General features: G+C 42.9%; 1 protein-coding gene across 26 annotated transcripts in view; it reads right to left on the reverse strand.

The window, feature by feature from the left end:
* APBB2 (amyloid beta precursor protein binding family B member 2) overlaps positions 1–17,995 on the reverse strand; it is a 373,983-nt gene that overhangs the window by 341,981 nt on the left and 14,007 nt on the right. For 20 of the 26 annotated variants that reach the window (XM_067735786.1, XM_067735796.1, XM_067735798.1 and 17 more), the window contains exon 2: positions 3,808–3,966. The exons of the other annotated variants lie outside the window; for them this stretch is intronic. The gene's annotated coding sequence lies outside the window, so the exon portion shown is untranslated. The remainder of the gene's footprint in view (positions 1–3,807; positions 3,967–17,995) is intronic. 26 annotated transcript variants of the gene reach the window in all.

Here is a 17,995-nt window from a genome sequence, read left to right on the forward strand (position 1 = left end):
GAATAACAATGTAAATCAGTCTGCTTTAAAAAGCAATACAATTGCTGCTGTTCACAGTCTGAGACATCCCAGGTACCTTAATTAAGAAGTAAAGCAGCCACCAATATCCACGAAAATAATACAGATTTTATCAATTTTCATATCATTTTAAAAAGGAATACAGATTAAATTGATGTACCATCATTTAAAAAAAAAAAAGACTCACACAACGACATCCACAAGCCAAGTATCTTCAGGTCTACTCCACCAAAATGGTTTTTGTACATCAGGTCTTTTAAACAGTTATCGGCCCTTCTCAAACTTGTCAGCTCAAAAGCACACACAATTAAAATGGAAACAACATATTAAGGAATCCGATTCCTCTGAATTACTAGCACAGAACCACAACTCTAAATACTACAGCAATAAACCTGCAATAATCCTCGTGAAATACAGGATCAATTAAATGTTGGTGCAAGAAATGTAATGCAGAATTACTGCCGTATTAACACTCCCTGAAGATAAGTCACCAAAGACTTTAAACAAGTGAAAATCAATTCTATGAATATTTAACACAGCTGGCTTTATTTAAAATTTCCCATTACACACACACTGGCATAAAACAGAGCCGCAAAGGGTTAATAATGCGAGATTATATATGAATTCAGAAGAAAGGAAGACAGCAGCCTAGGAATCTTCCTTTATCTTGGAAATGACAATATTTTACAGCCTCGGGGGGGAAAGAAGACAAAACAGTATTCCATAATGTTAACTCATTACCAGATTTAATAGAAACACTACCCAACTAATTTTAATCCTCCTCTTTCTTTCCCACCTAAATTTCATTGCTGAATTTAAGAGGCCAATCTCAGATAAGACAAAAAGGAAAGTTTCAAGAACACAATAACGAGAGGAATGGACAAAAACCTGAGAAATCATTTGTCTCGAGGGCGAAGGCTTGGGTCTGTGAATCCGTATAAAGCTGCATGTCTGTCTCTACCTCACGATCTCCTACACGGACACAACTGCTTTCAAACACCGTGGTCCCACAGGTCTTGAACAAGCCCAAGTAAACCTGCAGAATGGTGGGATTGTGCTGGTTTGCTTGCTTGAGGGTCTTTAAAAGTAGAGTGAAACTTGCCCAGGTGTTTTCTTGTATCTTCCAATGGACCAAGGGGCCTCCCCACCCCCATTTAAGTCTCCCGATCACTCTGCCTTTCCACACCTTGACCATCTACGAGGCAGTGATTTATACATCCCACAGAGAAGCCATGACCAGCCTCAAGGAGCCTCATTAGGAAAAGCTTCCCTTTTATTAAGTCTAAAGCTCTTCTCGTTGTGCAGTTTAATTCCACTCCCCCCCCCTTTTTTTCGTCTGTGAACTCAGTAGAAGGGAATAAATCTCTGAAAGAAAAAAATCCCTTTCATCTCACAAAATAATCACATTTGCGAATTCTGTGAGTTGACAGAATAGGTGTGCCCTTCAAAGAAGAGAGGACATTAGTGATCAAATTTAATTCTATCATTTATGTTTAAAAGATTCAGACCTAATATGGCCTTGTAGAAACAAAGCATTTAATATCTCCTTTGATTCTGAAATGGTACAGGTCTCCCTGAAAGTTTAAGTTCACACCTTCACCTACATTCAGTTCCCAGCAGGTGCACAGAGCTTTTCCTAACGGCTTCACTGAGTCACTGAGTAGGTGCAGATACAACACAAGGCCCTTCTGTTTAACTACTGCAGTTGCCCTTTGGGGTCTTCTGCTTCCTTACCTTGTTGGACTGGGAAGATGATAGGAGGTGATATTCCAGTCTGTCAATTACACCTTACTCCTAATTCTTGATTTTAACATACGCGAAGGATGAAATTGAGAAGCTACTAAAATTGTTTTTGAATGTAAATTATCCTGAGGGCTAATTATGTACAATTTCTTCATTTTCCTTATTCAAGCAAGTGAATCCCAGATAAATTTCCTTTCAGGTCAAATTTTTCTTCCCTTATAAATTCATGACTAATCCTATATAACCCTAAGACTACCTTACTCACCCCTCAAGAACTCAGTATTACTATATTATCCTGCTGGAGGAAAGGAGTTAAAACTTGTCTGAGAGGGACTAACATAACATACTTCGGCATGAAGTTGTTATTACCAAGCAGAGTTAAGGTTAAATAACCCTGTAAAAGAAACGGGGAGGGAGCCTGAGAAGTACCTGACCTCCATTCTAAGACAGTTACACAAAGGTTTCCCAAAGGTTTTCCCCTTTCTAGCATCCTAGTTACTCTGTACCTCTGGGGTGAACATGGACCCCCAGCCTCAGCAAGCTAGTCGTAAAAGTAAGAGCTGCCTATATTTACAGCCTCTACTTTCTCTCTTCCCGTTGAGTTCACCCCAATCAGGCTTTCATCCCTGTCGTTCTATCAAAGCTGCTCTTGTCAAAGTCACCAACGGCCTCCATGTTGCTGAAGCCAGTGGTCAATCTGAATCCTTATTCTAAGGGATGATTACTCTGTCCTGAAACATATTCATTACATGCCTTCTGAAACCCTGCCCCCCTCTTTCTTTGGGTTCACTTTCTACCTCACTGACTCCTCTTTCTAGGGTCTTCTTTGCTGGTCCCTTCTCATCTTTGAACTCTGGATTCCAGAATCTCTCATGTATCCAATTGCCTGCTCAGCCTCTCTACATGAGTGTCTAGCAGGCATCACAAACTTAAGTCCTAAATCAAATTCCTACTATTACCACCTAACTGGCTCCTCCCAAAACCTTGCCCATCTCAGTACATGGCAACTCCATTCTTCCAGTTGTTCAGGAGCCATCCTTGCCTCTGCGTTTGTTTCCTCTCTTTCTCTCCCCTCTTCTCTCCACTTCTAATCTAATCTAATGGGATAACAGCTCTACCTTATATCAAGAACCTGACCACTCACTACCACCTCTAGCACCTGGCACAGCGAACATCATCTCCTGCCTCAGTTATAGCAATGCCTCTGCTTCCTCCCTTCATTCTGATCTCCACAAAGCATTTTTTACAAAAAAAACATAAATCCGATTATTATATTATTAACCTGTTCAAAACCCTCTAATGGCTTCCTACCTGTTGTGGGTTGAAGTGTTTCCCCCACAAATTCATATGTTGAAGTCTTAACCCCCAACACCTCGGAATGTGACCTTATTTGGAAAGAGGGTCATCACAGATTAATCAGTCGAGGTCCTTAGGGTGGGCCCTAGTCCAATATGACTGGTGTCCTCATAAGAAGGGGAAATTTGGACACAAAGACACACACATAGGGAGAACGCCATGTGAAGATGAAGGCCGAGACCTGCAAGCCAATGAACACCAACTACTGCCAGCAAATGATCAAAAGCTAGGAGAGAGATGGAACAGAGACTCTCTCACAGCTATCAGAAGGAACCAACCCTACAATACCTTGATCGTGGACTCAGAACGTCCAGAACTGTGAAACAATACATTTCTGGTGTTTTGCCATGCAGTCTGTGGTACTCTATTACAGCAGCCCTAGCAAATTAATACACCACCTCACACAGAATAAAAGGTGAACTCCGTGCCACGGCCCGAAGGCCCCACATGACTGTACCCCGACTCACACACTGGGCCCCTTGACGTTCCCCCAACAGGCCAGACACACTCCTCCTCGGGGCCCAGCTCTTCCCATAGCCCGGCCTGCTCTGCCCCAGCGCCCTCAGTTCCTTTAGGTCTCTGTTTAAATGCCTCCATAAGGCCTTCTCCCTCCAACACTCTCCACTCCCCTCCCAAGCTTTATCTTTCTCCATCACTGTGCTGTCACCTCCAGATACTTTAAACACTTACTGTGATAGACTGGAAGATCCACTGCTAAGACCCGCAGAGCAGCTGCAGGTAGACAGGCTCCAGGGCCCAGCTCCTCGGGGTCAGCTGGTCAGTCTTAGTGCAGAGAGCTTCCGGCCGGAGGCCACACCCCTCCCGGGGCAGCTGCACCTGGTAACACACCTGAAAGGAGTGAGGTCATCGCTCAGTGTCGGAACCTCTGCCAGGGAATCCACGTCACTCCAGAGGTCTCCACAGGCTGGTGGGGGCTCTGTCACGTCAAATCTGCATCACAGTTCAACTTCTTCCTCGGCCCAATGCTGCTTCCACCCTCTTCTGTTCACCGTGTTGATCCCAAATAAACATCTTGTTCCCCCAACTCCATCTCAGCGTCTGCTTCAGGAAAACCCAACCCTGAGACACTTGTCTACCTTCCACAACCTGAACGTAATCTTATTGAGGGAAGGGACTTTGGTTCAATGTGTCCCCAAAGCCTAAAATACTACCTGGTACAAAACAGGAAATGACTAAATGGGAATACTGGAAGGAAGGAAAGGGGCGGGGCGGGGCGGGGCGGGGAGGGAAGGCATTGACCATTTGGATAGGAGACTAGCCCCTGGATAAAACAAAAGCCTCTTAATATAGTCACAAAGCAAAAGGAATACACACTATCACAATGAAACTAGGCATGAGGTTTCTAAAGTACACATGGCTATTTGATTTCAGAGAAACTTCGAAAAAAGTTGTGCACAAAGTTCCTGAGATTCGCTTATTACCTTGAGACTCCTGACTCTTCCCTTCCTCCTAGGATTTTAAATTTTGCAACCTCAAGTTCTACCATCGAGAGGGTTTTCAGGACCCTAACCTTTAGGAAAGATACTGTATAATCACTGTTCGATAGCTTTGTGACATCTTATATGTTAATTCTTAACTCCCACTAATGAGAAGCTCTGCTCAGCATTTGATCATAATAAATAGCTTATTATAGCCTTTCTCTTTACTGACTGCGTCTTACTTCAAGCCTCACTCAAGACATTCTTTTTTCTTTCTCAGAGAACTGCCTTTCACTTTATTGCAAGACTAACTGCATTCAGCTCTGGCAAATGATTTTAAATATATTTTCCATGCTCCACAGCTGGCTACTCATTCAGATCCAAATAGAGCTGGTTTCTACCGGGTTCCGTATCTCATGGCAATTCAGTCAAGAATATGTGAGGTCTGACTATAAAGTAATAAAGCTGGGAGGGTTGTGTGTGCTTGGTTTATAGAATTACTTTCACTTCTTTACATATCATTGCACGATGAGATTCTAAGGGGAAAATGTAAAGACATGTTTAACACCAAAACCAACAAAATCACCCCTAAACTAGAGTTACTACTGTTCCACTGGTCTGAACTACTCTAAGACAAATGGTTTCAGAACACTGTGTTCCTAGAGCCCAGGAATGTCATACATAGATGTACCTGAAATATTTTATAACCATAAATATGAATAACAGAGTCTTCCCAGTGAGACCCATCTAATTTCATCAGCCTTCTGAAATTACATCTTTCACCAAAGCAGCCTCGGAGCACAAAGGCAATAAGATAACATTAATTAAAATACATAAAACCATCCAGGAGTAGCAAGGAGTATGCAACCTTTTTTTAAGGGTAGAAATTGAACTAAAAATAGTAATCAATGTTTTGCCAGCTTAAAAAGCTAGGTCTTAAAAAAAAAAAAAAGCTAGGTCTTACACAGTGCCTGAAGCTATAACTCTACCAGACCTTCTCCAAGGCAGGATAATAATTAGCATGTTATTATTCATTTGTCTGGTATGCAGCTAACTTTGCAGGGTGCCTGTGCATGCTCACTTTGCAACCGCGAGCTTCAGTTCTCTGCTACCTGGTTGCCATTAAGGAGAATCCAGGAAGTTCCAAAATACAATGTGTCATCCCTTACCGCTATGCCAACAATCGAACCATGCAAAAATGAATCCTAATGAGACCCTCATTATTATCACTGCTGAAGTTCAGCTCTCCACTCCATTTGGAAGACATCTGGGGACTAAAAAGAGAAAACAGATTCCTGGGACATTTCAGAAGACTGGCCATTCCTGTCGATGACCTACCTGGACAAGGCAAAAGAAAAGGATCTTAAACAGGCAGGAAGGTTTCCAGCTTTGGTGCCTGTGGGGACGGTGGTGCTGTTAACGACGGTGGGGAACACAGCAAGTCCTAAAAGGGTTAAAAGGTGGTGGCATCACACATAGCTGGCAGGGATGTAAACCTGTACAACCACTTTGACTCCATTAAGGCTGGACGACCAGCAATCCCATGCCTAAGAATACACCTAGAAGAAATGCATGCTACATGTCCACCAAAAGGCATATACAAGAATATTCATAGCACCATTATTCTCAATAGCCAAAAATCGGGAAACCAACTATCTGTCAACAGTAATGTGAATAAGTGGAAGTATATTCACACAATGAATAAGTGGAAGTATATTCACACAGAGCGGAAAAGAATGAACTACTGCAACTCACAACAACATGGGAGGTTGAGCGTTAGAGCGCCAACATGAAAGAGCACATACTGTATGACTCCAAATATGTGAAGTTCAAAACAGGGAAAACTCAGCTACAGTGACAGAGGTGTAATGGGAGGGCTATCCTATGGAAGGGGACAAGAGGAAAGCTGCGGGAAGGATGGAAATGTTCTCTATCTTAATCTGGCTAATGGCTACACAGGTGCATACTCACGGGAAAACTCATCCAGCTGTACACCTAAGATTTGTGTACTTCCCTCTACAGAAGCTATGCCTTAATTTTTAAATTTCACGAGTAAATTAAATTCTCCTAGCCCTGCAGCTTTACAGGGATGACAAATCCCCTCCTCGAAACAACTCACTCACCACAGCTACCTGATAACAAAACAGGCCCACTTCAAAAATCAGGCGACAAAAGCGTCTTCACAGACCGAAGTCCTCAGTACAAGTAAAGGCACAGTTATGAACATCTGTATGTAATTTATGTACCATTGAGCTTGCCCAAGGAAGTCATTACCTAAACGTTCTGGACGTGAAGAATCTGGCTCCAGATTCTTCAGGTGCAGAACTGTGGCCCTGACATAGTATGTCATCTCCTCTCTCCTACTTTCTCTAAAACCCCCCAGATGTAATTTATTGATCCTTCTTCTGTGTTAAAGGAACAGGTCTCCATACGCTAACACTGTTTATCTGTGAGCCCCAGGGAGACAGGCTGGGGTCAGTGCACTCACTTTTGTCCCCTAAGCACCTTATACACTGCCCTAGCACAGTGCAATAAATGTGTACTGGATTTTGAACAATTCAACACACCTTCAGTAAAATTCTTTTAAACCTTCATGGCTAGGGACTTCCCTGGTGGCGCAGTAGTTAAGAATCCGCCTGCCAATGCAGGGGACATGGGTTTGAGCCCTGCTCCAGGAAGATCCCACATGTCATGGAGCAACTAAGCCCATGCACCACAACTACTGAGCCTGTGCTCTAGAGTCCACGAGCCACAAATACTGAGCCCACATGCCACAACTACTGAAGCCTGCGCGCCTAGAGCCCGTGCTCCACAACAAGAGAAGCCACCGCAATAAGAAGCCCGCGCACCACAAGGAATAGTAGCCTCTGCTCGCCGCAACTAGAGAAAGCCCGCGCACAGTAACGAAGACCCAACACAGCCAAAAATAAAATAAAAGCTTACTGGCTAAGAAATTGGATTTAAAAAACAAAAACAAAAAACTGGCAGAATTCTAGTCTCAGCTCAACTACTTCATGTACTAAAATTCTTTAATCTCAAGATTCCTTTCTAGATAACCAGAATATATTTACTTAAATAATATACATTTCATCCACTGATTACCTCAACAGTAAAATAGGAAAAAGATGAGAAAGACCTGGGGGAAAGAATGAATGTAATTGGAACCTACTATGTGATAGGCCCTCTCTTAGGCACTTTACCTACACACATTATCACCTACAAACCTCACAACCTTTTAAGGTGGGAATTGATCTCTCCAGTCCATAGATGAAGAACACTGGGGTGCGACTGGTCCATCATCACAGTTACGTGCCAGAGCTAGGATCTGAGGTACAGACTGAAGAACACCAAAGCCTCAGACTTTCTCCTAGATGATGATTCTCCCACTGGCATTCCTGGGCTCTCCAAATGGAAACCTGGGGCTCCCCAAGGCTACTTTCATCAGCAAGCTTCACGTTTCCTTGTGGAGGCTGCTGTTTTCTGCATCATTAATTCTGCAGCTCTCCCAAGACCCAGCTGGGAGCAGGACCACCGTTTCTGCTGTTACTGCAGCTGTCTGAAAAATACAGCACAGCCTTGGGCAGGTTGGAAGAGCCTGAGGAGGTGTGGGAGAGGGAGAGAGAGAGAGAGAGAGAGAGAGAGAGAGAGAGAGAGAACACACACGTGTGCACACAAGCAAGAAGGTGTACGTATGCGTATGAACTCTAATAATAAGGAAGTAAAGATAAATTTTAAGTCATCCAGAGAAGTGGTCACATTTCTTTAATATGGTCACCTCAGGATCTAATACATTAGTCTTTACTTATTGGGATATTTGTATATTTGAAATATCTTAAGACAAAAGTTTACAAATATAGATACACCGATATCAATATGATATATAAATACACACATCTGGAAGGTTACCCACACTATTAACTATTAACTATGCTACATACAGTGAGCAGGAAGAAAGAATGGGGCATTTATACTTCATTCTGTATATCCTGAGAAGTAAATAAGATAAAACCTAAAGAACAAACATAAGTTTTCAATAATTACTACAGTTTTATACAGAGATGTGATTTACTTTTAGATTTGACCCAGCTGATCACACCTCTCCCTTGAAATACATCTTCACTTGGCTTCTAAGACATCACACTCCTCCATCACTGCCCAGTCCCTCTCAGTCTCCTTTGCTTCTTCTTCCTCTCATCTCCCCAACCCTAACTTGCCAGTGCAAGTCTTCTCTAACTTCACTCCCTCTCTGGATGATCTTTATACTCCCAAACCTGTAACTCCAGCTCAGACCTCTCCCCTAAGCTCCAGACTCCTAGATCCAACTGCTGGGTCCACATCTCCAATCAACGTCTGTTAAACACATCAAACTGCCATATTCAAAGCTGAACTCCTGATCCACCTTGTCTTTATCCATTCAGGTTGCCATAACAAAATACCATAGAGTGATGGCTTTAAAGCAACAGAAATTTATTTCTCACAGTTCTGGAGGCTGGATGTCCAAGATCAAGGCACCAGCAGATCCGGTGTCTAATGAAAACCCTCTTCCAGGAAGGATACAGACTGCCAACTTCTCATATCTTCACGTGGCGGACAGCACAGAGGGTTAGCAAGCTCTCTCATAACTCTTATAAAGGCACTAATCCCATTCATGAGGGGTACACCCTCATGACCTTATCTAAAGGCCACATCTCCTAGTATCATCACATTAGTGGGTAAGGTTTCCAACATAAGAATTTGGTGTGGGGACACATTCAGACCTTGACACTCCCTCACCAAAGCCTGCTCCACTCAATCATAGTCTTCTCCATCTCAGTTCAGAGCAGCCTCATACTTCCAGCTGCTCAGACTAAAATCCGTGGAATCATCCTTGACTCCTCCCTTTCTCTCACACCCCACATTCAAGCCATCAGTAAATCCCACTGGCTCCAATTTGAAAATATACTAAGAATCCAGTCACTCCCACCGCTACTGGCCTTGTCCAACTCTCCATCATCTCTCAAACCAGATTACCACAACCATCTTTGGACTGATTTCCCTGAGTCCACTCAGCACTCCTAAAATCTATTCTCATACAGCCACCAGATGACCCTTGTGAAATGTAACAGTTACCCCTGACTGGGAACCCTCCAGTGGCTTCACATCTTAATTGGCATTAAAGTCAAGGCTGTTCCAATGGCCCAACCAGCCCTAGTGGGATGTTTCACCCCTTCACCCCACCTTTTCATCTCTCTGATCCCATCCACTCCTTCTCCCCTCATTGCAGCCATGCTGATACCCTCCCGCTCCTCGAACACCACTGCCTGGAACACTCGTTCCCCAAGTATGCACAGCACAGGCCACCCTCCCTCACCTCCTTCAAGTGTTGATTCAAATACCTTCTCTGTAAAACCTTCCCTGACTGCCCCCCATTTAAAATCACACAGAATATAAAAAAAGAATGTGTGTAAATATATACATATATGTGTATAACTGAGTCACTTTGCTGTGCAGCAGAAATTGGCACAGCATTGTAAATCAACTCTACTTCAATTTAAAAAATAAAATAAAATCACATCCCCTCCTTCTCACCCTCCCCTTACCACCCCATCCCTCTGGTCTGGTTCATTTTTCTCCACAGTACTTCCTCCTTATGATATCAATTACTTATTTGATTTAGTTACTGTCTATAATCCTGACAATGGATGCAACTTCCACAAAGGCTCAGATTTTTATCTGCTGTGCTGTGTTCACTGCTGTATCCCTAGCATCTCACTGGCACTCAATAAATACGCTTAATGATGGGCTTCCCTGGTGGCGCAGTGGTTAAGAATCTGCTGCCAATGCAGGAGACACGGGTTCGAGCCCTGGTCTGGGGAGATCCCACATGCCGCGGAGCAACTAAGCCTGTGCGCCACAACTACTGAGCCCATGAGCCACAACTACTGAAGCCCATGTGCCTAGAGCCCATGCCCTGCAACAAGAGAAGTCACAGCAATAAGCCTGCGCACCACAACGAAGAGTAGCCCCCACTTGCCGCAACTAGAGAAAAGCCCATGTGCAGCAACAAAGACCCAATGCAGCCCAAAATAAATAAAACTAAATAAATTTATTTTTAAAAATGCTTAGTGAGTAAATATAACCTTTTTTCAGCGACTTATTTCACCAACATTTTTAACTAGTTTAGTGTAAAACAATTCCATGATCATCATTATGTTGTTCCTGTCCTGAATTTTCTAATTAAACATCTCCCCAAAAATCTCACTCACCAGCCTGCCCTGTGTCCAATGCTGGCCTTACTGCCCCTGCAGTCGAGAAAGGCCTAATTTTTTTGCAAGTGGCAAGAGGCTTAGCAGGCTCTACCCCAAGTGTTAACAATTATTATCTCCAAATGTTGACATTTCTGGTGATGGTTTACTTTTTATATTCTTTCTGCCTAAGTCTTGTCATAATGAGTACATTTGACTCTCATGATCAAAGAAAACCACAACTGGAAATGACACCCCCCTTTAGAAACTAAAAATAAAAGTAGATTGGACCACAGCTGAAATCATTCATGCATTTGTCATCACAGCTCTGAGAAGTGTAGCCAAAGAAATCCCGAGGCCACACGCCTCCTTTCACCTCTAAACACCTGCCAATTTAGCAGCACCACCAATGGGCTGTGTTCCAGTGATGGTTTTTCTAAACTTACCCTGGTTCAGAACACAGACTGATGTCACCGGCTAATTTGGAGACAATTAACAATAAACCAAACCATCTTTAAATTGATCACTTAAAGATACAGGTGGTTCACCAGATCTAAAAACAAAACCATGTTGGCTCAACATGCTGGTTTATTCTTTTAATTTTGCCTAATCAGCAATCTGCACAAAGTTTTGTGCCAATGTCTGGCCTCCTTTAATCACTTTTTCCTCTACTTAAACAATGTATTTTTTTCACCTCCTAACCCAAATGTTCAAATGGTGAAAGCTGTTTCAAGAGAGTATACAGACCCAAGGGTACAGCATTTATCCAAGCCCACAGGAATCGCTGAACTCGATTAAGAATCTTAAGGGAACCCTCTTAGCCCTTGTCTTCTTTTAGCAAATTGAAGAGTAATAACATTAATTAGAGCCAATACTTTTTTTAAAACACTTACTTTGGACAAGCACTGATCTAAGCACTTCAAATTAATATGCCCATTTAATCCTCCCAAAGTCTGTTATCCCTATTTAAAAGATGAAAATACAGAGGCATAGAGAGGTCAAGAAATTAGCTTAAGGAGACACAGCAGTAAGTGGCAGAATTTGAATCCTGGCTCTAGGACCTATACTCTTGTACCACTATGAGTAACCACTGGCTGTATCTCCTGTGCATGCCATGGTGGTAATACTCCATGTCTTTGGATATACTACTCCCATTTCCCCTAATGTTCTTTCTTTCCTTTGCTGCCTAGAAAACTCCTATTCAACCTCCAACACCCATATGTGGGAAACCTTCCCTGATACTCTGAAACCCTGAGAATTATTCAACCTCCAAAACCCATATGTGGGAAACCTTCCCTGATACTCTGAAACCCTGAGAATTAATCATGCTCTTTCTACTTTCTACCACCATTTTCTTTGTTCATATACTATTTCATCAAAGTGTAAGTGAATTAATCTTCCCTGACTTAACTATTCATTCTATGTGAAAAGGAGCTGTATCTGATTCATATCTGAATTCTCCACACTTAATAAATTTCAAACAAATGAATTAATTTACAAGTTTGAAAGCTTTCTGGGTTTATTTAATAATATAACAACAACATTTATTAAGTGCTTACTATTCTAGGCACTTCATGTGTTTTAATTCACTTAATCCTTACCATAACCCTATTGACAAAAGTACAATTATTGTCACCATTTTGCAGATGTGGAGGCAGAGAACGTTAATGATTCTGTTATCGCCCAAGGTCAAAGCTAGCAAGAACCAGAATTTGACCCCAGGCAGTCTGGCTCCATGCTCACTGACTGCGCAGTTCATAGGTCCTGTACTGGGCTTCCCAAGGTCCAAGGAAAGGTCAAAGCCAGTTCTTGCCCATAAAGATGCCACGTGGAATCTTCTTTCTAAAGGATCTATGAGGGTTCACCCTGAACACTCACTGTCTAGCATGAGGGTTGTCATTAAAAAAGAAGCTCAACAGATATTTGTTGAAGGATCAAAAATCATTTCTATATAGTTTTTTAAACGACTGAATTTTTCACATGTAATAGCACCAGGCACTGCCAAGGTATTAAACATAGATTACTTTATCTTCAAAATGACCTCATGAGGAAGGGATTCTTTTTAGTCCTACTTTACAGATGAGGAAACTGAGGCACCACGAGTTTCAATAACTTGCCTTATGGGCTTCCCTGGTGGCGCAGTGGTTGAAAGTCCACCTGCCGATGCAGGCGACACGGGTTAGTGCCCCGGTCTGGGAGGATCCCACGTGCCGCGGAGCGGCTGGGACCGTGAGCCATGGCCGCTGGGCCTGCGCGCCCGGAGCCTGTGCTCTGCAACGGGAGAGGCCACAACAGTGAGAGGCCCGCGTACCGCAAAAATAAATAAATAGCTTGCCTTATAACTTGAGGTTCAAGACCACAACATTAGAATGTGAAGCCAGGATTCAAACTTAAGCAGTCTGACTCTATAAAGTCTTGTCGCTTCCTGGGCCTGCTGGAACAAACACAAACTGTGTGCCTTAACCAACAGAAACGTATTCTCTTAAGAGTTCTAGAGGCTTGAATTCTGACATCAAGGTGTTGGCAGGGCCATGCGCGCTCCAAAGCATCTAGGAGAGGATCCTTCCTAGCCTCTTCCAGCTTCTGGTAGCCCTGGCGTAACCTTGATCGTCACATAGTCATCTTTCTTCTGTGTCTGTGTATCTCTGTCTTCACGTGGCATTCTCCCAGTCTGTGTCTATGCCCAAATTTCGCTTCTGATAAGGACACCAGTTACAATGGATTAAGCGTCCACCCTACACCAGTTTCACCTCATCTTAACTTGACATCTTCAAAGACCATTTTGTAAATAAGGTCACATTCACAAGTACCAGAGGTTAAGACTTCAAGGTATTTGTTGGGGGTGGGGGGTGCACAAGGGGAGAGACACAGTTCTAAAGGTAACAAATACCCTATACAGAACTGACTCCACAGATGCAGGTAAATGACTCCGTTTTTCTAGCCAGTTAATTCTCTTGATTGGTGCAAAATTTGTTAGCTCTCAAATCACTCTTTTGAATACAGAGGGGAGTGGTTAAATGTTTGAGATTCAAGGGTTAAATGTTTGAGATTCAAGCGTTTCTTTACATACAAGGTAAACAGAACACAATCAAAATGTAAACATATTTTAAGTAAATTAGAAACTTTATCATAAAAAAGCAAGTATTTCCCTAGAATGGAAGCCAGTTAATATACCAGAAAAATTCGAAGTAAAATACTTATAATCTGCTTACCTTCCCACTCTCTTCATTTCTCTCTCCATTTCTTCCATTAAGGCAATACTTCTGAATTTTGACCAATGAACAATCATCAAACAATATTCTATAATAGCGACCTATAATCATTTGATACTCTCTTTTAAAACTCTTAAGAGAGGTATCCATTTCTTTTGATTCTTTGGGGCCTACAGCTAACAGTTAAAGATTACATGCGGCCTTCAAATTTTTATTAACAAAAATTAGCCCTCAAGGAAACATGTAAATGAAGTACACAACTATGCAGGTAAACAGGTGTGTTTCAAATTTCTCCCATTGATAGCTTCCCTATACCTCCAGAGTCTAATGTCAAACTTGCACATGCACCCTACATCAACTGTGCTTTCTTTATCTGTTAATCATGTGAAATACCTTTACCACACACTGGAAGCCTGATTTTCTCTGTATGCTAAGGAAACAACCAGAAATTTCCAAAACAGGCTAATTCAGAATTTGGCCCTTTAGGGACTTCCCTGGTGGTGCAGCGGTTAAGACTCCATGCTCCCAATGCAGGGGGCCCAGGTTCGATCCCTGGTCAGGGAACTAGATCCTACATGCCGCAACTAAGAGCCCACATGCCACAACTAAAAGAGCCCGCATGCCACAATTAAAGATCCTGCATGAAAAAAAAAAAAAAAAAGATCCTGCATGCCGCAACTAAAGATCCTGTGTGCCGCAACTAAGACCCAGCACAGCCAAATAAATAAATTATTTGTTTATTAAAACAGACTTGGGGAAATTCTCTGGCATAAATAATTGTTAACCAACTCACTACTCAGGAATTATTAAGATGGTTTTCTTAGATGACATTATTGATAACTAATTCAATGAATACATTTTATTATACTAGCATCACCCACATGGCAAAAAGGACCACAAAGTTGCCTTAACTCATTTTAAAGATCAAAATATAGCATTTAAGTCAGGATGCACAGTACACCAAAGCTAGTCAAAGCAAACATCATAGGGAAAATGATATTTCCTAAAATCAAATTCTTGACCTGAAATTCTATCTGCTTTCTTGTATTCCATCACTATCCTGACTCAAATAGAAGTGGAAGTACTAACAGGTTATTCCAAAAGATCGTTCAATTATTTTGGAAGAAACAAATGACCTATATATTTTTTTTAATAAAGTAACAGGCTTCCTGTAGAAAAAGGTCACTATTAACATGGAATAAATTAGCAAGTAAAATTCAGTTTTGCTAGTACACTGCATTAAAATGCAATTTTCAGACTAATACGTTTACAGAACATTTCAAGACCGCCAGTTGCTCACCCCTGGAGGCTGGAGCTTATCCTCTCTAATTATACTGAGCGCATTCTCAGGACAGAATGCTCAATGATTAAAGAAATAACTGATTTTTTTCCTCAAGAAAAATATCACAACCCCAGTTACAATCCTTTGAAAGTATATATCACACTACAGAGAGTATAGACATTTTCTTTGTTTAAAACAACAATTAGAAAGAAATGCAAAGCAGCTACAATTACAACCAAACACAGTTTGTGTTTCTGACACGAGCTTTCTCATGCTGGTTGGTCCTTAGACTCTCTCTACTTTCCCAGGATATTTCCTGATTTTGCAACGCTCTTGTGTCTCAGGGAAATATCAATTAAAGGGTATGTGTGTGTACTCAAGCACCTGCATTCACATTTACCGAGTGCCTTCCCCATGCCGAGTTCTGTCCTCATAATCTACACTCAGCCCAATCCTATCACCTGCTCTAGCTGTGTGCCCTGGGACAAACTGGGTGAGCCTCAGCTTCCCCACCTGTATCTGCAGATAACTACAGCAGCTACTTCACAGGCGCATGGGACCAAATGATCTCCACGTTAACACGTGCATCACAGACAGTGGCTGCTGTCTCACAGGAGGTGCCCAATAAACATTAACCCTTATAATCTCTACAGGATCCTCTTCAGGTGAGAAAAAGTAGGTAACTTTTGCTGATAGAGACCAATCCAGCATCAAATCCCAGCCCGTAGGTCTTCCACACCTATTAAACTATAATATGAGGCATCAAAGACACTGAGGAACTGTCATCCACATTCTCTGAAGATACTTAAAGGGGAGGGGGGAGGTAACAGTCAACACCAAGACTATGTAGTTGAATATAAAGCATTAAAAACCTACTACCGGGGGGCTTCCCTGGTGGCGCAGTGGTTGAGAGTCCGCCTGCCGATGCAGGGGACACGGGCCCGTGCCCCGGTCCGGGAGGATCCCGCATGCCGCGCAGCGGCTGGGCCCGTGAGCCGTGGCCGCTGGGCCTGCGCGTCCGGAGCCTGTGCTCCGCAACGGGAGAGGCCACAACAGTGAGAGGCCCGCGTACCGCAAAAAAAAAAAAAACCCTACTACCGGGCTTCCCTGGTGGCGCAGTGGTTGAGGGTCCGCCTGCCGATGCGGGGTACGCGGGTTCGTGCCCCGGTCCGGGAGGATCCCACATGCCGCGGAGCGGCTAGGCCCGTGGGCCGTGGCCGCTGGGGCTGCGCGTCCGGAGCCTGTGCTCCGCAACGGGAGAGGCCACAGCAGTGAGAGGCCCGTGTACCACACACACAAAAAAAAAACCTACTACCAATTACAAATATCTCCCCATCATTCTTCTTTAAAAGAATTATCTGTTTAAATATTTTAATACTAAACATATGTAAGTTTTTGATCAAGGACCATCTTCCACAGCACAGTAACCGATGTGGAGTTAATCTAAAATCCTGGTCCACCTACCAACGACTTCAACAACAGGAAATCAAGGCAGTAAATATCTTGATCACTTTATAGCACACATTTTCACATTATCACAGGAAACCCTCCCACCCAGGTAGGTATCACTCTAGATATTTTATAGAGAGAAACTGGGGCTCAGGCAGGGCACCCACCTATATCCACCTATCCCAAGGCAGGGCCCAAAGTGAAACTCAGCTCTGTCTAGATCTGAAGTCCATGCTCTCTTTAGAACCACAAATGGACAAGGCAAAAGAAGGGTGAGGCCAGCTGGTCGCTTGGCTATGAAGGCACACTCAACAGAATACATGGGAAAGGTGCCACAGTTTTTGAGGACATCCCAATGAAGATTAATTTTTACCAAATCGCTTCATCTTCAAAGCAGAAGTCAGTAACATACATGACCAAAAACATGACCCACACAGAGCATACCCAATTTCAAACTTCAAACCCACATAGAGCATACCCAATTTCAAACTTCACGATTTCAAACTTGTCTGGATCAGTGTTAGTCCTACACTAAAGAAAGCTTTTGAAAACACAGGAGTTGAGGATCAGGTTCAGCTGAGTGGCACCTGTACCCTCCCCAGCTCCTGGGGTCCTGGGAACCCGCACAATCTCAGAGCCTCAGCCCCGGGGGCAGATTGCACAGACATCAGAAGAGCTGCCCCAGCAGCTTCAGTCCAGTGCAAATTAACTCCTCCTTCAGGTTCCACATTGACAATAAGTCAGAAGTCCTTGGGTCACGGTACCTCTGCTGGTGAGGACACAGGACCAGTTCTCTTTTTTTGGGGGGGGGGAGGGGTTAAACCTTTTTTTTAATTGTGGTAAAGTGTACATAACCAAATTTATCATTTTAGCCATTTTTAGGTGTACAGTTCTGTGGAATTAAGCACATTCACAGTGCTGTGCAACCATCACCACCATCCATCTCCAGAACTTTTTCATCTTCCCCACCTGCTACTCTGAACCCATTAAACAATAACTCCCCATTATGACCTCTTCCTTCCAGGCCCTGGCGACCACCTTCCACTTTGTCTCTGTAAACCTGACTTCTCCAGGCACCACATATAAGGACATTCATACGATATTGGTCCTTTCGTGACCGGTTTATTTCACTAAACATGATACCAGTTCTCTTTCGTTCCCAGTTAGTCTCCTTGAAGAAACACCCCTGAAATGCACATCCTTTAGATGAATTAAGAATGAATACATGAGAATTATGTTTTTCCCTTTTACTCATTGCTAAAAGGATACAGA

Source organism: Pseudorca crassidens, chromosome 4, assembly GCF_039906515.1.
Source record: "Pseudorca crassidens isolate mPseCra1 chromosome 4, mPseCra1.hap1, whole genome shotgun sequence".
Taxonomy (NCBI): Eukaryota; Metazoa; Chordata; class Mammalia; order Artiodactyla; family Delphinidae; genus Pseudorca; species Pseudorca crassidens.